This window comes from Peromyscus maniculatus, chromosome 15 (assembly GCF_049852395.1).
Source record: "Peromyscus maniculatus bairdii isolate BWxNUB_F1_BW_parent chromosome 15, HU_Pman_BW_mat_3.1, whole genome shotgun sequence".
Lineage (NCBI taxonomy): Eukaryota > Metazoa > Chordata > Mammalia > Rodentia > Cricetidae > Peromyscus > Peromyscus maniculatus.
Window position 1 is genome coordinate 23111660 of NC_134866.1, and position 19805 is coordinate 23131464.

At 37.1% G+C, this 19805-nt stretch overlaps 1 pseudogene; it reads left to right on the forward strand.

The window, feature by feature from the left end:
• Positions 1 to 18396, forward strand: part of LOC102905043 (actin, cytoplasmic 1 pseudogene) — a 48765-nt pseudogene extending 30369 nt beyond the window's left edge.
• The last annotated feature ends 1409 nt before the right edge of the window (positions 18397 to 19805 follow it).

The following is a 19805-nucleotide window of genomic DNA, read 5'->3' on the forward strand; positions in this document are numbered from 1 at the left end:
TCGATGGACAAAGAGCTTGGTGTATCTAGATTTATTCCTTCCCTGAATGCCTGATGGAGCTTCAGCTGTAAAGATAGCAATTTGTCTTAGAGAAATAAGTCAATAAACATAATAGCATAGTGTACATAGTCCCCCCCCCCCCCAGATATCCCATGCTGGACATAGCCTCTAATCTGACTCCAGGTAATCCATACAGCAGAGGCCTCTTAGATCAGCAGGGCCCCTACGGGCACATCCCTTGGACATTGACTTGGTCACAGGTGTTGGTCAAGGCTACTGCTGTCTTCAGGGCCCTCGATGGTAACAGGAGCCAAGGACATCAACACAGTCCACCAAATCTGCATCAGGGCTATGGATCCAGCCATGGCCTTTGGTAGTAACATCCTAGGCTGAGGCATCACCAAGGCCTCCAGTGGCAAGCAGGCCATTTGCATCAGTTGGTTCCTCACTGCCCTTGTCTTTTCAGACCCACCTCTCCAGCTAGAAATTAAGAAAGCCAGAAACTCGAAGGAATCTATGAGGCTGACCCTAGCTAAGACTCCTAGCAATAGGGGATACAAAGCCTGAAATGGCCATCTACTCTAACCAAGCAAGACTTCCATGGAGGGACTGGGATACCAACCCAGCCACAAAGAACTTCAACCTCCAGTGTGCCCTGCCTACAAGATGTGTTCAGGTAAAGATTGGCACAGAAATTGGGGGAGTGGCCAATTAAGGACTGGCACAGTTGGAGACGGGTACCCTGAGAGGGAGTTCGCTTCTGAACAGGACACAGAGACTGCCTACCCTAGAGACACAGGATAGAACCAGACAAGAATAAAAAAAAAGTCAATAGAATTATTCCTAATGATATTCTGCTCTACTCATAGATTGGTGCCTATTCCAACTGTCATCAGAGAGGCTTCACCCAACAACTGTTATAGGCAGAGCTTTGGGAATCCAGTTGATGTGGGGGTTGTAAGTAGTAAGGATTGTAGGACACAGTGATGTCAAGGATATCACAAGGACACCAACAGGGTCAAGTAAAAAGTGCTCACAGGAGCCCACAGAGCCTGAACCTACAACCAGGGAGCCTGAAGGGGACTGACCTAGGTCCTCTGCATATATGTTACAGTGTGTAACTTGGTCTTCTTTTGAGACTCCTAATAGTGAGAGCAGGGGATGTCTGACTTTGTTGTCTTGTCTACTTTTGGGACCCATTCATCCTACTGAATTGCTTTATCTACCCTTAATAGAAGAGGAGGGGCCTTATCTCCCTGCAACTTGATATCCCATGGCTATCATGGGATATGCCATGGGATAACCATGCGATGCCTGCCTATATCTGAAGAGGAACAGTAGAGGAAGTGTGATGGAGCAGGGGTGCAGAGGAGTGGCAGGGTAGGAACTGGGAAGAGGGGACAGAAGGCATATCTTGTTGAAGACTAGACTACGCAATCTTTTATGAGGATAAGGGTCCCAAAAGCCAGCAAAAGAGTCAGACAACCACTGTTACCACTGTTTGGAGTCCCACAAGAACACCAAGCTTCACAACCCTAATATATGTACAAAGAGCCTAGGTCAGGCCCATGAATGCTCCCTGGTTTTTGGTTCAGTTTCTGTGAGCCTCAATGAGGCCAAGTATTGAATTAATATGACTATGTTGAAGATCTCTTAAAAAATTGATCTTTAAATGAATCTTGCATTTTTCTGTAAGAATTGAGGATTCATGAAATAACATTTATGCTTTTTATAAAATTTATCAAAATACAATTGAGTTATAATAATTCTTTTATTGTCAGTTATGATTTATTACATGAATAAGAAATAAAGATTGAAAAGTGGCCGTGAAACAATAATAAATATTAATATTTAACTCAGGCCTTGCAGTCAGTAAAAAAATGGCCTATGTATTCTGGGTAAAAATAAATATATTCATACATTAATTCTAACTATTGTTATATAACATTTAATTGTATAATACCTGAAACTTAAAGATGTACTGATAAGTCTATTAATAATTAAAATCAAAATAATATCTAAGTATCAAAGATTTATCATTGGAAAAATAGGTTATCCCAAAAAAAACATGAAAATATAAAATTTCTGAGAAATGAAAACTAGCAGTTTTCTTGAATAGAATAACATAATAAAATCTTACAAATATTAATTTAAGGAGTTTTAGCTACACAAAAACTAATCAGATTTTAATTGTACATTTTAAAATTTAGAAATCTGGGCAGGAGTCTTAAATTTCTGAGGCTTGTTTCTTTATTTAAAAACTATGAAAATAAGGTTTTTGTGAACATGAGTTATTTATTAAAATAATTAAAATACATAAATAGTACCAGAATACAAAATTATTCCTATTTTTATTGAAAAAATTTCAGCCAGTATACTTTGATGAAAATTTCCCCTAACCTAACTCCTCCTGCTACCCAATCTCATATACTTTCTTTCTCTCTTTAGAAAACAATCAAATAGGCAAACGAACAAGAATCTAAAAAAGTAGTACCACATGAAATACACACACACACACACACACACACACACACACACACAAATTCGGAAAAGCATAAAATTGGAAACTATATTATACACAAGCAAAAGACCAGTATGACAAAAGAAATTGGCCCCAAAAAGCATGATGAGACCATTGCTGTTGCATAATACTATAATTTATTTTCAATTAGCAAATTTTTACAGTAATCAGTCCAAATTCATAGTAAGTAAGAATTTCTCAAATGCACACAAAACTCTCTCTAGAATATCCCTAGACATATCCATAGGCCATAAAATGAATCATAATGCATTTCAAGGCTTGGAATAAGAGAAAGTATGCATTAAGATGAAAAAAGTAATCAGGATAATAAATCAATAACAGTATTATAACCATCTGAAACAATTGACTAGCAATGTGGAAGGTTCATTTTAGTGCTGATGGTTTTAGCTCATGATTAAGATGCCAGACAGTTTTGGGTCTTGGATAGCAGAGCATCAGGAAGAACTATGTAGAAGATAAGAGTCTTAACAGCTGAACTAGGCTTCAGAACAAGGAAATGGTGGGAGAGTCTCACAGTCCCCTCAGAGACATTGCAACAGAAATCTAAGAGATCAGCTATCAAATGGTTTTAACAATTAACATACGGTGTTAATAGCATTTTAGTATTTCATTTATACCTGAAATTTGTTACTGAGTAGATTACTTCATTGAATTAAATTGCATGGTAAAAATTCATTTAGCTGTTTCTTATTTGTTCTATTTCAAATGCATTTTAAAGAAAATATGGTAATATTTTATATTAATATAAATGCATGTTATCCAATATGACGTTTTATTGGTGAACATGTAGTATGATATTTTATTCAAATGACTTGCAAATGGACGATTAATTGAACATTAATAAGATAGCAAAGCATTTGCTATCTCTCTTCCTATTTTGCCATATATTAGATTTAAAACTAATATTACCCAGTGTTGTTTTGTACACTGCAATTTCACTCTGTACTGAGCTAGAAAATTCAATCACTTAGGAAATTAACAAACAAATTGATTTGCAATTTATTTCAGTATAAACTATTTCCATGTCTGCAGCAGGAAATTGTCTGAAAGACATTTCATAATGTAAATGTACTTTCTTTCTAAGCTTTTATTTGAAATGCCCTGAGTCAGGTAGAAAAAAATGAATATTTTACTCTTTCATTGTCTCAATGTGTTTCTTATCATAAATCTTTACCTTTATTGCCAAATATAAAATGTATACATATGTTATTTAGGAAGTGTACCATGTTTATTTTAAAAAATGACTTCTTGATTATATTCTGATGTTTACTGTATACTAAAAGCAGTATGCTATTTACATCTTTGTTAAAGATAATTTTTGATCACTGTTTCAGAGCTTCCAGTTACTGGATTGTGGTAATGCAGAACACCATGACCAGGAGTTTGTGGCTGATCAACACAGTGCATGTTATTAGCCAAGGTTCTCACACACTGAATTACTTCCTTCGACTCAGGCCTACATTCAACTTTTCTCCAACTCCAAATGACTGTCTTATATTCTGAATTGATCAAGTGCTTAATCCATTTACTAAACCAGAGACTTCAAGATCAAGCCATATGCACAAACTTCATTACTTGTCAACCACGTTCCTGATACATGAATCAATAAAGAACATTTCATATACTCAACATAGCATAAAGATAGTATGATTTCTTTTAGTAACAACTATTTATGAAACCAACTACTGAATTTGGTTTAATGAGTTTTCTCTCTATTAAAACATACAACTGTGTGTTGTTCTATGAAAATTATTTTTAAATTAATATATAATATGGGAATAAACAAGCTGATACAAAGAAACATTATTTTATGGAGCAAATTTACACCTCAGTAAGGAAGGAAAATTGATAGACTGCAAAGCAATAAAACCCTTATTTTTAAGAAAAAATATTCAACTATCTTACAAAGTAAGCAATGGTGTGAGAAGCTATGGCAAACATAGAGGGAAGAATACTATGAGTTGAATTTGCCTGGGACTCCATATTTCAACTCTGTATGGCACTATTGTTGGCTATATAGCCTCAATCAGGGTATTTTTTTCCTTTTAAACATTTTTTAAAGTTTATTATTCTTCTCCCATATAATACATCCCAACTGCAGATTCCTCTACCACCATTTCTATGCCTCCTAGGGTTATCAACCAAATATGCCATAGCAAGTTACAATAAAGTGAGGCACAAACCCTCATTATCATGATTTGCTAAGACCCCTGCAGGCTCCATGATTGCCCTTTCTGACTCTGTGAGCCCTATCATCCCTGTTTAGTTGATTCTGTGGGCTATATTTCTCTGGTGTCCTAGACTACCCTGATTTCCTCAATTCAACCTCTCTTCTTTTGCTGGGCTCCCAGAGCTCCAAAGAGAGGTATCTTGGAGTGAGGGTGTCTCTGACTCTTTTGCCCACTGTTGGGACCCTTTTCCTCCTAGTGGACTGCATCACTCACTCAAGGCATTTTAAAACTCTCTGTAGGAATATCAGTGGATGAAGATGCACAGCTCTCTTTATCCCGTCATTTAGACCCACATCTCATCTACTTTGAACTCTTGCAATAGTCCAAGTGGTACAAATTTTGCATTTGTTCATTAAAATTTCCCTTTCTGAACATAAGAAACAGGGAAACCATTGAATGTGTATGCATGTCTGCAAGGAGGATTCTCACTGCTCCTTTCTTTACAGAACAATTTTTTTTTCTTCAAATCCTTCATGTTTTTTCCCCTTTGCCTTGCTTGCCCTACAGCTTTTAGGTTGCGTCTCCACTGACTTGTGAGTCCAATATTATTCCATTTCCTCAGCTTCTTTTTAAGTCTCCTTCAGTTTCATCCATGACAAGAAAATAAAGACTCAGGGCTTCTTTCACCAACACCCCTTCCCCATTAGCATGCTAGCCTTGTCAGGGTTATGGGGGAAACAGCTCCCTGTAGCTTCTGGGCTTTGCTTTCAGTGTGCATGCATGCCTCTACATGATCTCTGTAATGTCAGTTGGTGTTTAATCATTAGACTTCCAAGCACAGTGTTTCTCTAAGGAATACGTGTTCAAGGTGTTAATTATAGATAAAAGAGTGGTGCCAAGCAGAGTAAAATGTCATTTTTTGTTCATTTCAAAGGATATCGTTGTCATTTCTGAGAACAACTTACAATTTGCTCGTGATTACCTGGAAATGGAAAAACTGGTTATTTTTAATTTTTTTTGTTTTTGTTATTCTTTGATTAAATGTTTCAAGTTACTTTGACTATGAATTTCAGTAGTAAACTTTAGTCACATATTCTTAACTGTTTATACACATGCCACTGAAATATGGGCAACTAAATTAGAACAAGGGAAGTTTCTGAGCATAAAGTCAATGATCTTCTGAAAATTCCATTCCACACTGATATTATAAAATTGTCTTTAGAAGTTATGATACTCTCTTTAAAGCTGATCTTGATACAGAGGAGACAAACAACAACTACATGTTTTGGGAACAAGGCTTACAGCAAGCTTCACAGGAAATCTCAGTGCTGACAACTCCAGTTGAGTCATGAGCAGACCTGATTTCCACAGTGAGACTTTCATTTCATCCCAGAGAGCAATTGGACAGCATGAGGAGACCTCTTAGCTGTCTGCAGTCAGAGATTCATTTTTAGATGCTAAAAGAACCCCTGGAAAATAAAAAAGATTTGATAACATGTATCCACCATTTATAAAGGAGGGATCTCTGTTCATAAAGCATGTTTATATACACATAATTATCAAATGTTCAAGCTTGTACCACATTTCATGGACTTGACTCCCTGAAAACCCATAGGCCATTCCAGATAGGGAAGCAGGAGGGCAAATTGCAGATATTCATCTGTCCCTCAACTCCTCCAAAACCTATCCTTCAGTCTTATCTGTGGCAACAAACTCCTGCAGCCTCACCCCCATATCCAATGCAACACAGAGATCCTAGTCTCTTAAGATCCTTCTCCCTATTCATTGCTTTATCCCAGGCCCAGCTCAAGGAGGCACTCCCTGGGAGCACCCAGGCCACTTCAGCCAGGGAAGTAGGTAGACTAACTGGAGATGTTCACATATTCCACTTCTTCTCCAAAGCCTACCACCAAGCCTCCTACACCCACCTTTGTAACAGACCACCTGTTGCAGCTTCCCTTCCTGAGAGCTCCCATTTACTGTCAGTCACACAGATCTTCCCCTCTGGTCTTGCTCCTCCACTGTGGGGGACCAGCCCCCACACTTATTTACCCCAGGAACTCTTGAGGAATGAGGGATAAGAGTAATGAAGAGGGGAGAGAAAACATAGGATAGAATTGAGTGAACCTGGATCCTTTGCCACTGGCCCAGAACTTTATTCCAAACGTCTATTTATAACAATGCCAAACAGTGGAGCAAAAGATCTTCCCTCTTGCTAGTTACAGTCAGCTGGTACCCAGGCCCGTGGTCCACTCAACCTCTTTTGCAGTCCTGTTGGGTACAGCCACTAGGAAACCTAGTGGGCTACAACACCCCACACTCACTGCTTTATCTAATCCCTCAACACCAGCAGGAATTCACTGGGAATGCATAAGCCACACAGGCTAACTCCATATCTTCACCCCTCCCTCTACTGTTACAGTCACATCTATTGCTCTGTAGCATACCACCTGCTGCTGCTCCTCCTCCATCTCTGTGTCTCTGTCACCATTACCATGGGACAAAGCAGACCCTGGTGGAAGACACTGATTCCCTCCCTCCTGTTGTCCACATCAGCACCCTCCAAACTCCTAGCCCATCCCCATCCCTGTGTCAGTTCCCAATACCTATGACCACATTTTAGTTGGAGCTCAAATTGGTCACACATATCAAGATCCCAGAAGAATTTTCATCAAGCAACAAACACATAGCCCCCACACTCTTCAAAGAACCAGAATAGGATACAGTAAGCAATGGAAAAAAAAATAAACACCTACCCAAGAAAGGCAAGACCACATATCATCACCATGAATTACAATCTTCCCAAACCCAGGTGACTAGATATGAGTCCAGTAATTCTACCCCAGAAGGCCCTACATTGCTGAAGCACAAGAAAAAGGTCTAAAATTAGTTATTATTAAAATGATAGACATCCTTAAAGAAGAAGTTAATAAATTCCTTAGAGAAATCTATGAAACACAAACAGTGGAAAGAAATTAATAAAAGAGTTCAAGACTTGAAAGTGGAAATAAAATCAATTCAGAAAGCAGAGAGTAATATAATTATGGAAATGAAAATTTTAGGAACTCTAACAGGAACTTCAGAGACAAGTCTCAATAAGAGAAGACAAGAGATTGAAGAGAAAAATCAAAGGTATTCAAGACATGATGGAAGAAATGGATACCCTGGTCAAAGAAAATGTTAACTCAAAAGTCTTGGTACAAAACAACTAGGAAATAGTCCATAAAATATCCAGCAAATTTGTGACACAATAAAATGACTAATTAAAAAACAAAAAACATAGGAATAGAGGAAGGAGAAGAAATTCAAGTCAAAGGCACCAAAAAACATTTTCAACAGAAACACAGAATAACATTTTCCTAACCTAAAGTAGGAGATACCTATCAAGGTAGAAGATGTGTACAGAATACAAAGTAGACTACCAGAAACAAAATTCCCTTCAGCACATGATAATCAAAGCAATAAACATACAGAAAAAAGAAAGTATATTAAATGATGCAAGTGAAAATGGCCAAGTAATAAATAAAGACAGACCTATTAGAATATCACATGCCTTCACAATGAAGATCCTAAGAACCAGAAGGGCCTAGGTGGAAAAAGATGTTATATAACTCTAAAAGAGCAGACAGAGATCAGAGATGCTGGGCCAAACTATTATACTCAGGTTGTTGCTGAAACAAATGTTTGCTCTCCACAAACTGACAGTGGAGCCCCACTGCCAAGCCCAACATCCATGTACCTCACTGAGCATGGAGAAGTGAGGCTAGTGCCTACACGGAGCCATCACCACTTCCTTCTAGTGTCTTTGGTGCTGGAATGCACTCTGCAAGCAACTAAAAGAGAAATGTGGACACCAACCCATGAAATCTTTGACCGGCAATCTGTTTGCCTGCAAAATATGTTAGGGAAATGGTGACCCAGAGCTTGTAGGAGTAGTTAAACAATGTCTGATTTGACCTAATCCCACTTCTAGAGAAGGAACCCACACCGAACACTACCTGGGTTACTAAGAACCAGAGATGGACCAGAGACCTAGGGCAAAAACAAACACTATTGGTATAAAATAGAATTTAAAAAAATGATTCATAATGATGTTCTGCTGTACATATTATTCAGTGCCTTATCCAGTTGTGGTCAGAGAGGCTTCCCCTAGCAGCAGATAGGAACAGATGCAGAGACCCACAGCAAGACATTATGTTGAGAGAGTCAAAACTGAAGGTTTTCATTGAATCCCTCCCCTCAGAGCTCAGGGAATGCTGTGGAAGAGGAGGTAGAAAGACTGTAACAGTCAGAGATGATGGAGGACACCAGGAGAACAAGGCACTGTAAATCAAGTGACCATATGATCATACGAATATATATATTTCAGCTTAGTATTTTCATGGAACTCCTGAGTGTGATTGAGTGTTTCTCTTATCTTTGTACCTGCTCTTGGGGCTCTTCTCCTTCTGTTGGGTTGCCTTGTCCAGCATCAATATGGTGGTTTTTGTTTTATTTTATTATATTTTATTTTTCATGTATGGTAGTTGTGTCTCAGAAGCCTATTGTTTTCTAATGGGAGAAAGAAATGGAGTGTATATGGAGGGGAGAGGAGGTGGAAGAACCTGGGAGGAGTAGACAGAGAAGAAACTGTAATCAGCATATATTGTATGAGAAAAGAATCTTTTTTAAATATCATGAGAAAAATGAAGCATAAGTATTCTTAAGGATTAAATAAAATGCTTCTCTGGAAAATATTAAAAATAAAGTTGATATACAAAATACTAAAACTAATGGGACACAATGAAAGTAGTTCTAAGAGGTAAATTCATAGCACAAAATGCCTACCTAAAAAAAACAGAGGAGTGGGGTAAAAGAAATGATGAAGAGATATATTAGTAATTTAACAAATACAAATTAAAAAAAATACAAATAAAAACATCTTACTCACAGCTGAATTTAACAAAATAGAAACAATGAAATAAAAAGCAAAATAACTACAAAGAATCAATGGAACAATGAGTTTGTTCTTTGAGAAAATCAACAAACCCTCATAGAAGTTAACTAAAAGGAGAGGAGTGAGTATTCAAATTAATAAAATTAGAAATAAATAGGGAAATCTAACAAAAGACACCTAGAAATTCAAGTTATATTAATACAAGGTAAGCAATTTAAAGAGATCTATAAGACCTAAAACCTAGTGAAACAGGAGCAGTCATTAATAAAATTCTCAAAAAGAAAAGAAAAGGAAGAAAAAAAAAAAAGAGCCCAGGACCAGATGGCTTTAGTACAGAATTCTACCAATTTTTCAAAGAGGAACTAATGCCTTTAATCCTCAAATCATTCCACAAAACAGAAACAGATGGATCTTTTTGCCCACTTTATTCGATGAGGTCACAGTTAATCTAATACTCAAACCACTCAAAGACTCAACAGAGAGAATTGCAGAACAATTTCCCTTATGAGTATATATGCACAAATTCTTTACATAATGCTTGCATACCAAATCCAAGAACGCATTAAAAAAAATTATACACCATGATCAAGTAGTCTTCATACCCCAGTTACATGGATGGTTTAACATACATATATCAATAAATGCAATCTAATATATGAACAAATTGAAAGACAAAAACCACATCATCATATCATTAGACATGGACAAGGCCTTTGCCAATTCCAACACCCCTTCATGATAAAAGTTCTGGAGAGGTTATGGACATAAAGAACATACTTCAATATAGTAAAAGCAGTTTACTGAAAGCCCACAGCCAACATCAACATCAATGGAGAGAAACTCAAATAATTTACACTAAAATCGGGAGCAAGAAAAAGTCCACTCTCTCTCTATCTATGCCGCTTAAAACCTTTGCTAGTGCAATAAGATAACTGAAGGAGTTCACTTCACGGTAACACAATTTTGAAAAGAGAAGTCATGGTCCTTTCATTTTCAGATGATATTATAGTGGATATAAATGACCCTAAAACTTCTTCCAGGAAATGACTACAGCTTATAGATACTTTCACCAAAGTTGCTAGATATAAAATTAACTCACAAAAATTCAGTCGCTTTCATATATACAAATAACAATGACTTGAGAAAGAAAGTAGGGGAAAACACATTTCACATTAGCCTCTAGTAATATAAAATTTGGAAACAAACCAAGGAACTGAAAGTCTTGGAGGATAAAATGTTCAAGTATTTGAAGAAAGAAATTGAGGAAGATACTGGAAGTTGGAAAGAGCTCCTATGCTGATGGATCTGTAGGATTAATTAGTAAAAATGGCCCTTCTACCAAAAGCATTTACCAGAATGAATACTCTCCTCATCAAAATTTCAGAACGATTCTTTCCAGACCTTTAAAGGACTAGTTTCAGCTTCAAATGGAAACAACAGGAAAAAATCCAGGGTAGTTTATACAATCCTAAATAATAAAAACAACTGAGATATCAACATTCCAGCTTTCCTTTTTCTTTATTTATACAACCACAGAGTTGTAATAATAAAAATAGCATTGTATTGGTGATACATATGTGATGAATGAAATCCAATTGAAAACCCATATATAAATCCTCACAGCTATCAACATGTGATTTGACAGAAAAGGCAGAAATGAAAACTGAAAAAAAAAAGCCTCCTCAACAAGTGGTGCTGGATAAACTGAATGAGCAGAAGAATCCAATAGCTTCATAGTCATAATACTTTACACAATTCAACATCAAACAATCAAAGATCTCAACATAAAACCAGATACATTGAACCTTATAAAGAGAAAGAGGAATAGCCTTAAACACATTGCCACAGGAAAAGACTTTCCTAACAGAACACTGTTAGAATAGCCACTAAGATCAACAATTAATGAATGTGACCTCATGAGACTGGGAAATTTCTGCTGAGGAAATTGCACTTTGGATAAAGTGTCAGGCAACAGAATTAAAAAAAAATTGCCAACTACTTTTCTGATGGAGAAAAAATCCAAAATATAAAATATATAAAGAACTTGATATAAAGAAAAGAAATAACTAAATTTAAAAATGCGGTATTTATATAAACAGAATGCTTAATAGAAAAAATTAAATGCCTGAGAAGCACTTATAGAGATGTTGAATATCTTTTGCCATCAGGGACAAGCAAATCAAAACTACTGTGACATTTCACCTTAAACTTGCAAGAAAGGATATGATCTACAACACAAGTGACAGCTCATTCTAGCAAAAATGTGAAGTAAGATGAGTAATCATCCACTGGTGGTGGAAATTCAAAACTGTACAGCCTCTATTCTAATCATTATTGCAGTTCTTCAGAAAGGTGGAAATTGATCTCCTCCAATATTCAAGATCCCACTGTACTACTTTTGGGCATAAAGCATAAGGATTCTATATTGTAAAACAAAGGCACTTTATCTACCTTGTTCATTGCTGCTTTATTTGTAATAGTCAGACACTGGAAACAACCACGAAATCCATCAATAGAGGAATGGATGTTTAAATTTTTATAAAATGGGATATTACTCAACTGTTAAAAAATAAAATCATGAAGTCAGGTGGTAGTGGTGCATGCCTTTAATCCCAGCACTCATGAAGCAGAGCCAGGTGGATCTCTGTGAGTTTGAGGCCAACCTGGGCTACAGAGTAAGTTCCAGGAAAGGCATAAAGCCACACAGAAACCTTGTGTCAAAAAACCAATATAATAATAATAATAATAATAATAATAATAATAATAATAATAATATCATGATATTTGTAGGTAAAATGATGGGATGAGAAAGAAAATCATCCCTAGTGAAGTATCCCAGAATGACAATGGTCGAAATTAGCATATATGTGGATATTAGCTGTAATTATAACCAAGCTCCAATCCATAGAACCACAGAGGTTAGCTACTGAGTGAAGGACTAGGGGAGACTGATAGGTCTCCTTAGGAAAGGGAAATAGAATAGATAGTTATGGATGGATGGGGGGGGTTGACTGGAACGGGATAATCAAGTGGGAAGCTAAAGGGAAGAGGGTGATGAAGCAAGGAATGTGGAAGAGACAGCTAAAGTCAAGGGTCATTTGAGGAGTAGTAATTAAAAATAATATAGTAAAAGCTTCATAAAAATATGCATGTCTATGAAGTTTACCTATCTTAAATGCCCACTTAAATGATGGATACAAAGAGGCCTAAATGGCCATCTCTTGTCTCCAAATGGAGATTCCAGTTCTGGAATCTGAGTTATTGGCCAAAGGGCTTCCATGAGAATCCCCAAACAACTCAGGCTGTTACAAGAATATAAGTTGCAACGGGCGACAGTGGCACATGTCTTTAATCCCAGCACTCGGGAGGCAGAGCCAGGCCGATCTCTGTGAGTTCAAGGCCAGCCTGGTCTACAGAGTGAGATCCAAGAGAGGCACCAAACCCACATAGAGAAACCCTGTCTCAAAAAACCAAAAACAACAAAAAAAATCATGGTAGGCTGCTTTCAACAAACTTATGGCAAGGCATCATTGCTGATGACAACACATACACAACTGGTTGAACATGGAGAAGTTGAACTATTGTTTACATAGAAACTTTATCCCTACGTTCTAGTGTCTTTGGTACAGGAAGGTACTCTACATACTACCAAAAGAATATAACCACCATATAGCATGTATATTATGGCTTCCATTTTAGTGTTATTATGGGATTCCTGACTGTACAAGTATTAGTGTCTATTTCTTTTGTCTTCTTGAGCATTTTCCATTTTTTTTGTCTAATTTCAATGTGTTAATTTTTGTCTTCTATTATTATATTTTAACTTATTGTATTATAAAAATGAAAAGAATTTCTTTTCACTGATCTTATACATTTGAAGCATTCATGCACCTCACATTCATGTACTGTATGTTTATGGAATTTGAATAATTATAATACTTCTATTATTATTATATGTGGGATTGCTGTGGTAATCTTACTGGAATAATCACTCTGACACCAATGAGAATGGAAGACAGGTGATGTCACCAGTGGACCCAAGCAGGCTAGTTTTGGAAAGACTTTCACCCAGCATGCAGTTTGTATTCTCATTTTAAACTCACACAAGGTGTGGCAGGCAAGAAAGAAAGTTTTTATCAACACATACATGACAGTCAGCAGTTGGTCAAGGTCAATGGTCTAGTGTTTCAGCAATTTCTCCATGTCATTCTGTTTCAGGTAGCAAGTGAAATCATGTCTGGCAATTACGCAGTAAAAGAAATGCTCCAAGTAAGTGAATAAGTATATCAACATGTCAGTAATTAACAATACTTCTCTACTTATTCTACTTCATTATGATTATATAATTACATTTATATTCCAAAATTAGAAACTATGGCAAAACTATAAATTTAGAATGAATGTGATTATCTTTTTGCATTTTGAATTAAATGTTTATTATTTATCTTACCATATGTATTAGTGTGTTTTGTTCTCCTGTAACAAATTATTTGAGAATGGATAATATTATACATAAAGGAAAAAATTTATTTAGCTCCCTACTGTGGAAATGTAAGGCCAGTATTAAGTGGCCAAAAATTCCAGGTTCCCTGTGAGTATCTCATGCTAATATAATTAATGTTTAGGAGCAAAAGACAAGTAGGGATATAAAGAATATAGAGGGAAATAAAAACAAGCAAAAGACACTGCAGAATATTTGTTTATACTGTAAAGATGTGTCTCTGCCTAAGTCGCCTTCTGATTGATGTAATAAAAAGCTGAGTGGTCACTAGCTAGACAGGAAGTGGCAGGACTTCCAGGAAGAGAAAGAATTCTGGGAAGAAGAAAGGTGGAGTGGCCAGCCAGTCACAGAGAGAAAACAGGTGTTGCAAGATGGGAGAGAGGTAATTCCATGTGGCAGAAAGTAGACTGATATAAATAGGTTAATTTAAGTTGAAAGAGCTAGTTGAGACAAGCCTAAGCTAAAGGCCAAGCTTTCATGATTAGTAATAAGTTTCCATGTCGTTATCTGTGAGCTGGAGGGTGGAATGAAGAGGAAAAAAATAAAGGAAGAAGGAAAGAAGTAGTAGAAGAAGGAAGGAGACTCTGGGAGTGAATCTAATTTACCACAAAGTAATCAGTCATATCTGTGAGAAGCAGTAACCCCTCTTAGCAACCTTTCACTTCCAGAAGCCTCAACACCTTTCAATACTTTGGCAATTGAATGTCAGCAAGAGATGGACAGAGATAAACCATATGCAAACCATAATAATCTATTACTAGCACTGTTAAATTGACTATTTCCTTCTGATTCCTCAAAATTTGTCTAAATTTTACACTGAAAGAGCTTTGATAGGGTTAGTCATGACATTGTTTATGCAATAAGATAAATGCATTTATTTTATACATGCATACATATATATGCATGTTGTGCATATATACAAAATTGATTATGGATGAAGAAACTTATGGAAAAACAAATGAAAAAAATTGTCTTTTGATAAAAAATGTTTCTCAGAGGCTCATGTATTTAGACACTTGGTCCACACTCAGTCTACATTTGGTGGCTCTGTTTGAGAGGTTATAGAATATTTAGGAGGTATATCCTTGCTGGAGGGAGCACATCAAGTGGGAAGTAGGATGGCTTTAAAGATTTCTAGCATCACCTGGCTCCTGTTCTCTCTTTCTAGTTCCTATATTATTTTGAAATTTTGATCATCCAGATATGTCTGCTCTTCCAATGTGTCATAGCACCTGACCATGTTGTACTCTATGGATCTCAATGTGAAAGCTAAAATAAATTCTCTTTCCATAGTTGCTTTTGGTCAGTGTTTCTTCACAATAAATGTGTTTAGAAGGCCAATCTTTATGGATATATTTCTGTATAAGATGATCAAAACCAGGAGGCGTCTTAACATCCCTTCACAAACACACAATGCTTCCCTACCCTATTCCTTAATAGGTGCCATTAATGGTTCACCATTGGGTTGTGTTTTGCATCTATTTAAGTGATTATAATTGAACATTTGAATCTTTTGGGGCTGACATCCTCAGGATGAAACTCTAATGGATGGACTGAAAGTGACTGCGGTTTATGTGCTTCTTTGAAAATGTTCCATTCCTGTGTAATGCTCTGTGGTGTCCACTTTTCCAGTCACTGAATGCAAAGACCCAAATGCCATAGAGAACATCAAGCATAAAAATTAAAAAAAAAAAAATGTAAGCATACCTGAGCCAGGCACAAACCAGAACAATAGCAAGTTGTGTGAGTGATTTCCATCCTCCCATCATTCATCATGATTCTAGATTTAGAAATTTAAGCATCTTGAAAATATCTTCTATCCTTGACATCTCTCCTTCTGATGTCCCTTGAGAGTGCTCAACTGTTCTTAACATCCTCAATAAAGTGCACTTGCATTCAGCATCCTTCACATATGAAATCGAGTGGCTAATTCTGTCTTTGGCTTGCTCTTCTGGGAAGGAGAATGGCAAGGCCGTATTTCCCCCCATCCTTGAATAAACTTCCTTTACTGGGAAACTAAGCCACTATTTTTGCTTGCATTTTTCTTTTTCTGTCTAGTTTGCCAAGCCCTGGCCTTTAAATATTGCAGTCATCCTTGTATACTTTTTAAAAACAGTTACTCTCTTGTGGCTCTCTTCTTTAAAGTTTTTCACTATCACCTGATAACTTGCTTATTCAGTATATTTCCTGACTGATTCTCTCTCAGTCACTCTTACCATGGTTTTCTTTTTTTCTGTCTTTCAGTTGTGTCCACAATTCCCTTCATATCGCATCTCAGATGAAACCTATTAAAATGCATATTTCTGCCAGTTGTGCTGTTATACATATCTTTAATGACAACACTCCAGAGTTAGCAGTAGGTGGATTTCTGAGTTCACACCCTGTCTGTTCTATAAAACAAGTCTGAGGCTAGCCAGGATTCCAAATGTAAGGCCTGATCTCAGGAAAAATGTCATTTTTTTTTTTTTTAGTATTTTATCCCAAATGTTATCAGATATAAAATTTCTCCCATCTTATGATAGCAGCAGCGTGATTGATTTTGTTCAGAAAATAAAAAATAATCTCAACCTTGCTTATTCTTTTTCTGATCCCATAAGTACCCTACCGAAATAAATTCATTGTTATCACAAAACAACAAACATCTCTGTCAACCTATGAAATTTTCTTGCAATAAAATAAACTTGAATTCAATCTTAACGACAAATCTGCTATTAAGTTGCAGATGCTACGATGTGAAAAAGTACAAGAAAAACAATGTGATAAGAAAGGAAGAAGATGAATTAAAATGTGGAGCAGACACATTGAATTCTATAGTGACATGGATTTTATTTATTTATTTATTTATTTATTTATTTATTTATTTATTTATGGTCTTTCAAGACAGGGTTTCTCTGTATAGTTTTGAGCCTTTCCTAGAACTCTCTTTGTAGTCCATAGAGATCCGCCTGGCTCTGCTTCCCGAGTGCTGGGATTAAAGACGTGCGCCACCACCGCCCAGCGTGACATGAATATTATAATGATACAATGGTGTAGTTTAATAAGGGTGGAGAATTCCAACTCACTCTCCACCCAGTACAGCATTTTGCTCTTCTGCAATGAAGGTAGAACTGCCGCACTTTTATTTTCAAGGATTCAGGCATGTGCAAAGATGGCTTTGGTGGCAACAGTGTCCCCAGGGCTGTGTTCTCTTCCATCATGACCCCCACCCTTGACTTCAGGGCATCATGGTGGGCACAGGAGAGAAGGACTTCTATATGGATGATGAGGCCCAGAGCCAGAGATACATCCTGACCCTGAAGTACTCTATTGAACTGCCATTGTCACCAGTTGGGATGATATGGAGAAGCTGGCACCACACTTTCTACAGGGACTGCATGTGGCCTCTGGAAAACGCTGGTGCTTCTGACCAAGGCCTTCGTAAACTCTGATGTTAACAGAGAAGAGATGCCTCAGATAAGGTTTGAAGCATTCAATACTCCCAGCTATTTACCTGGCTGTGGCCATTCTCACAGTGCTGTCCTTGTATTAATCTGGGCATACCCCCAGTGCTGTTATGGACTTTGGTTATGGGGTCACATGTACAGTGCCCATCTACAAGGTGGGCTATGACCTTCCCCGGGCCACTTTTGTCTAACCAGGACCTGACAGACTACTTCATGAAGATCATGACTTAGTGTGGTGTCAGCTTCACCACCACAGCTCAGAACGCAACTGTGTGTGACATAAGGGAGAAGCTGTGCTATGTTGTCCTGAACTTTGAGCAAGAAATGATTACTACTACATTGTTCTCCTTGAACATGAGCTATAAGCTGCCTGTTGGACATGGGATCACCATCAACAACAAATGATTCTTGTGTCCAGGGGCACTCTTCCAGCCCTCCTTCCTGGGCATGGAGTCTGTTGGCATCCATGAGACCACCTTTAACCCCATCATTAATGGGATGTGGACATCTGCAAGGAACTGTATGCCAACACATCATTGTCTAGTGGTACCACCAGATATCCAGGCATTACAGACAGGATGCAGAAGATCAATTGCCCTATTACCCAGGACAACAAAGGTTAAGATCGTTGGTCCTCCTCCTGAGCAAAAGTACTAAATCTGGATTGTCAGGCCTTTCCAGGCCTCACTGACCACCTTCTAGCAGATTTTGATCAACAAACAGTGATATGATGATCAGGCCCCTCTATCATCTACCACAAACATTTTAGAAGGACCGAGCTTGCAAACCAAACAGCTGCATGACAGTTTACCTTGGCAAATGTACATATGCCATGCTAGACTCTTGAAACTGGAATAAGCCTTTGAAAAAAGAAATTTATCCCTTAAGTTTGTATCCTATATCAGCAATGAATAGCAGAACTTGTTCATTTTTTTTACCATGTTTAACTGTTTCCTTTGTATATGTTTAATACCTGTGCATATCTTGGTTTTGTTCTTAGTCCATTTGTCTGGGTCACTTGTTGGCTGGGGAAAGCATGTTGTGCAAGAGACATCTCCATCCTTCTGGATCTGCATGAGGAACCATGAAGTAATCTGTGCAAGGCATGAACCAATAGCTGACTCTTCTGGGATATCTAGAGGCTGACAAGAGTTGTAGAACCTGCTACCACTTGTCTTCCCAGCCCAAGAGGGTGGGAAAGGGGAGCCTTAGAACTCTGTTTCCATTCTAATGTTTCCTGCCGACCTTCTCTACCCCCAACCTCCATGGGTTGTTATTTGTCTTGCATTTGGAATATTTGCATTGAAACCTGTAAATGTATTCTCCCTTTTGATTGTTTAAGATTGTTTTGTACTCAATTATTTAAGAAATGACAAATTTTAGTTTTTCTATCACTCAGTGAGAACTGTAGGCCCAGTGATAAGTCACCCCAATTGGGGGTGGGACAATATATGAAGCACATATGGTGAGTGACAGTTGCAACCAGAGTGACTAGGGCCCCATTTTGCATGTTTCAACATATTTCTAGCAAAATTCTTAAAGTAAATATATTTACCATCTATCATTTTAACTATTCTGATTTTATAGCTTTGAGCCACAATAACATAGTTATTTAAATGTTATAAAAATTAACTTTTCTCGGTCCATTCCATTTTCATGTGCCAGGGCTCAACTTATTGAAAATGTCTCTTCATAAGCCAGTAATCAGGAAGTTTTAGTTTTCTTCTTCTCATACAATGGATCTAATAATTTCCTTATTAATGTTTTGTTAGACATATCTAAGTATTTCTGCTATACTCATCCATTGTGAGTTCTTCATCATGTTCTTCTTCCTCTTTAAATACTTATACCCAAATTATCTTTCTTTGTCTAAAGAAGCTGGATAAGATTAAAATAAATGTGTAATTGAAGACAAAAGAGATTGAGAAACAGCATGATATAGCTAGAGACAGTGTATGGGGCTGAAACTTCTTATTGTGCAATTTTCTTTATGAACTTGGTCATGCTGTTGGAAGTGAACCATACTACATCTGTGAAGAGCCTATTCCTGCATCTGTTCATTGTGTTATTATCTAAGAATTATGTATTTAGGCTATTTTTCAATCTCAAATAAGCCATACTTTGTCCTATGTCTAGAATATACTGTCTTAATTATGACAGTTATATGTTTATCCAGTGAAGCAAAAGTTCCTAATAGTATTTACATTGGAAA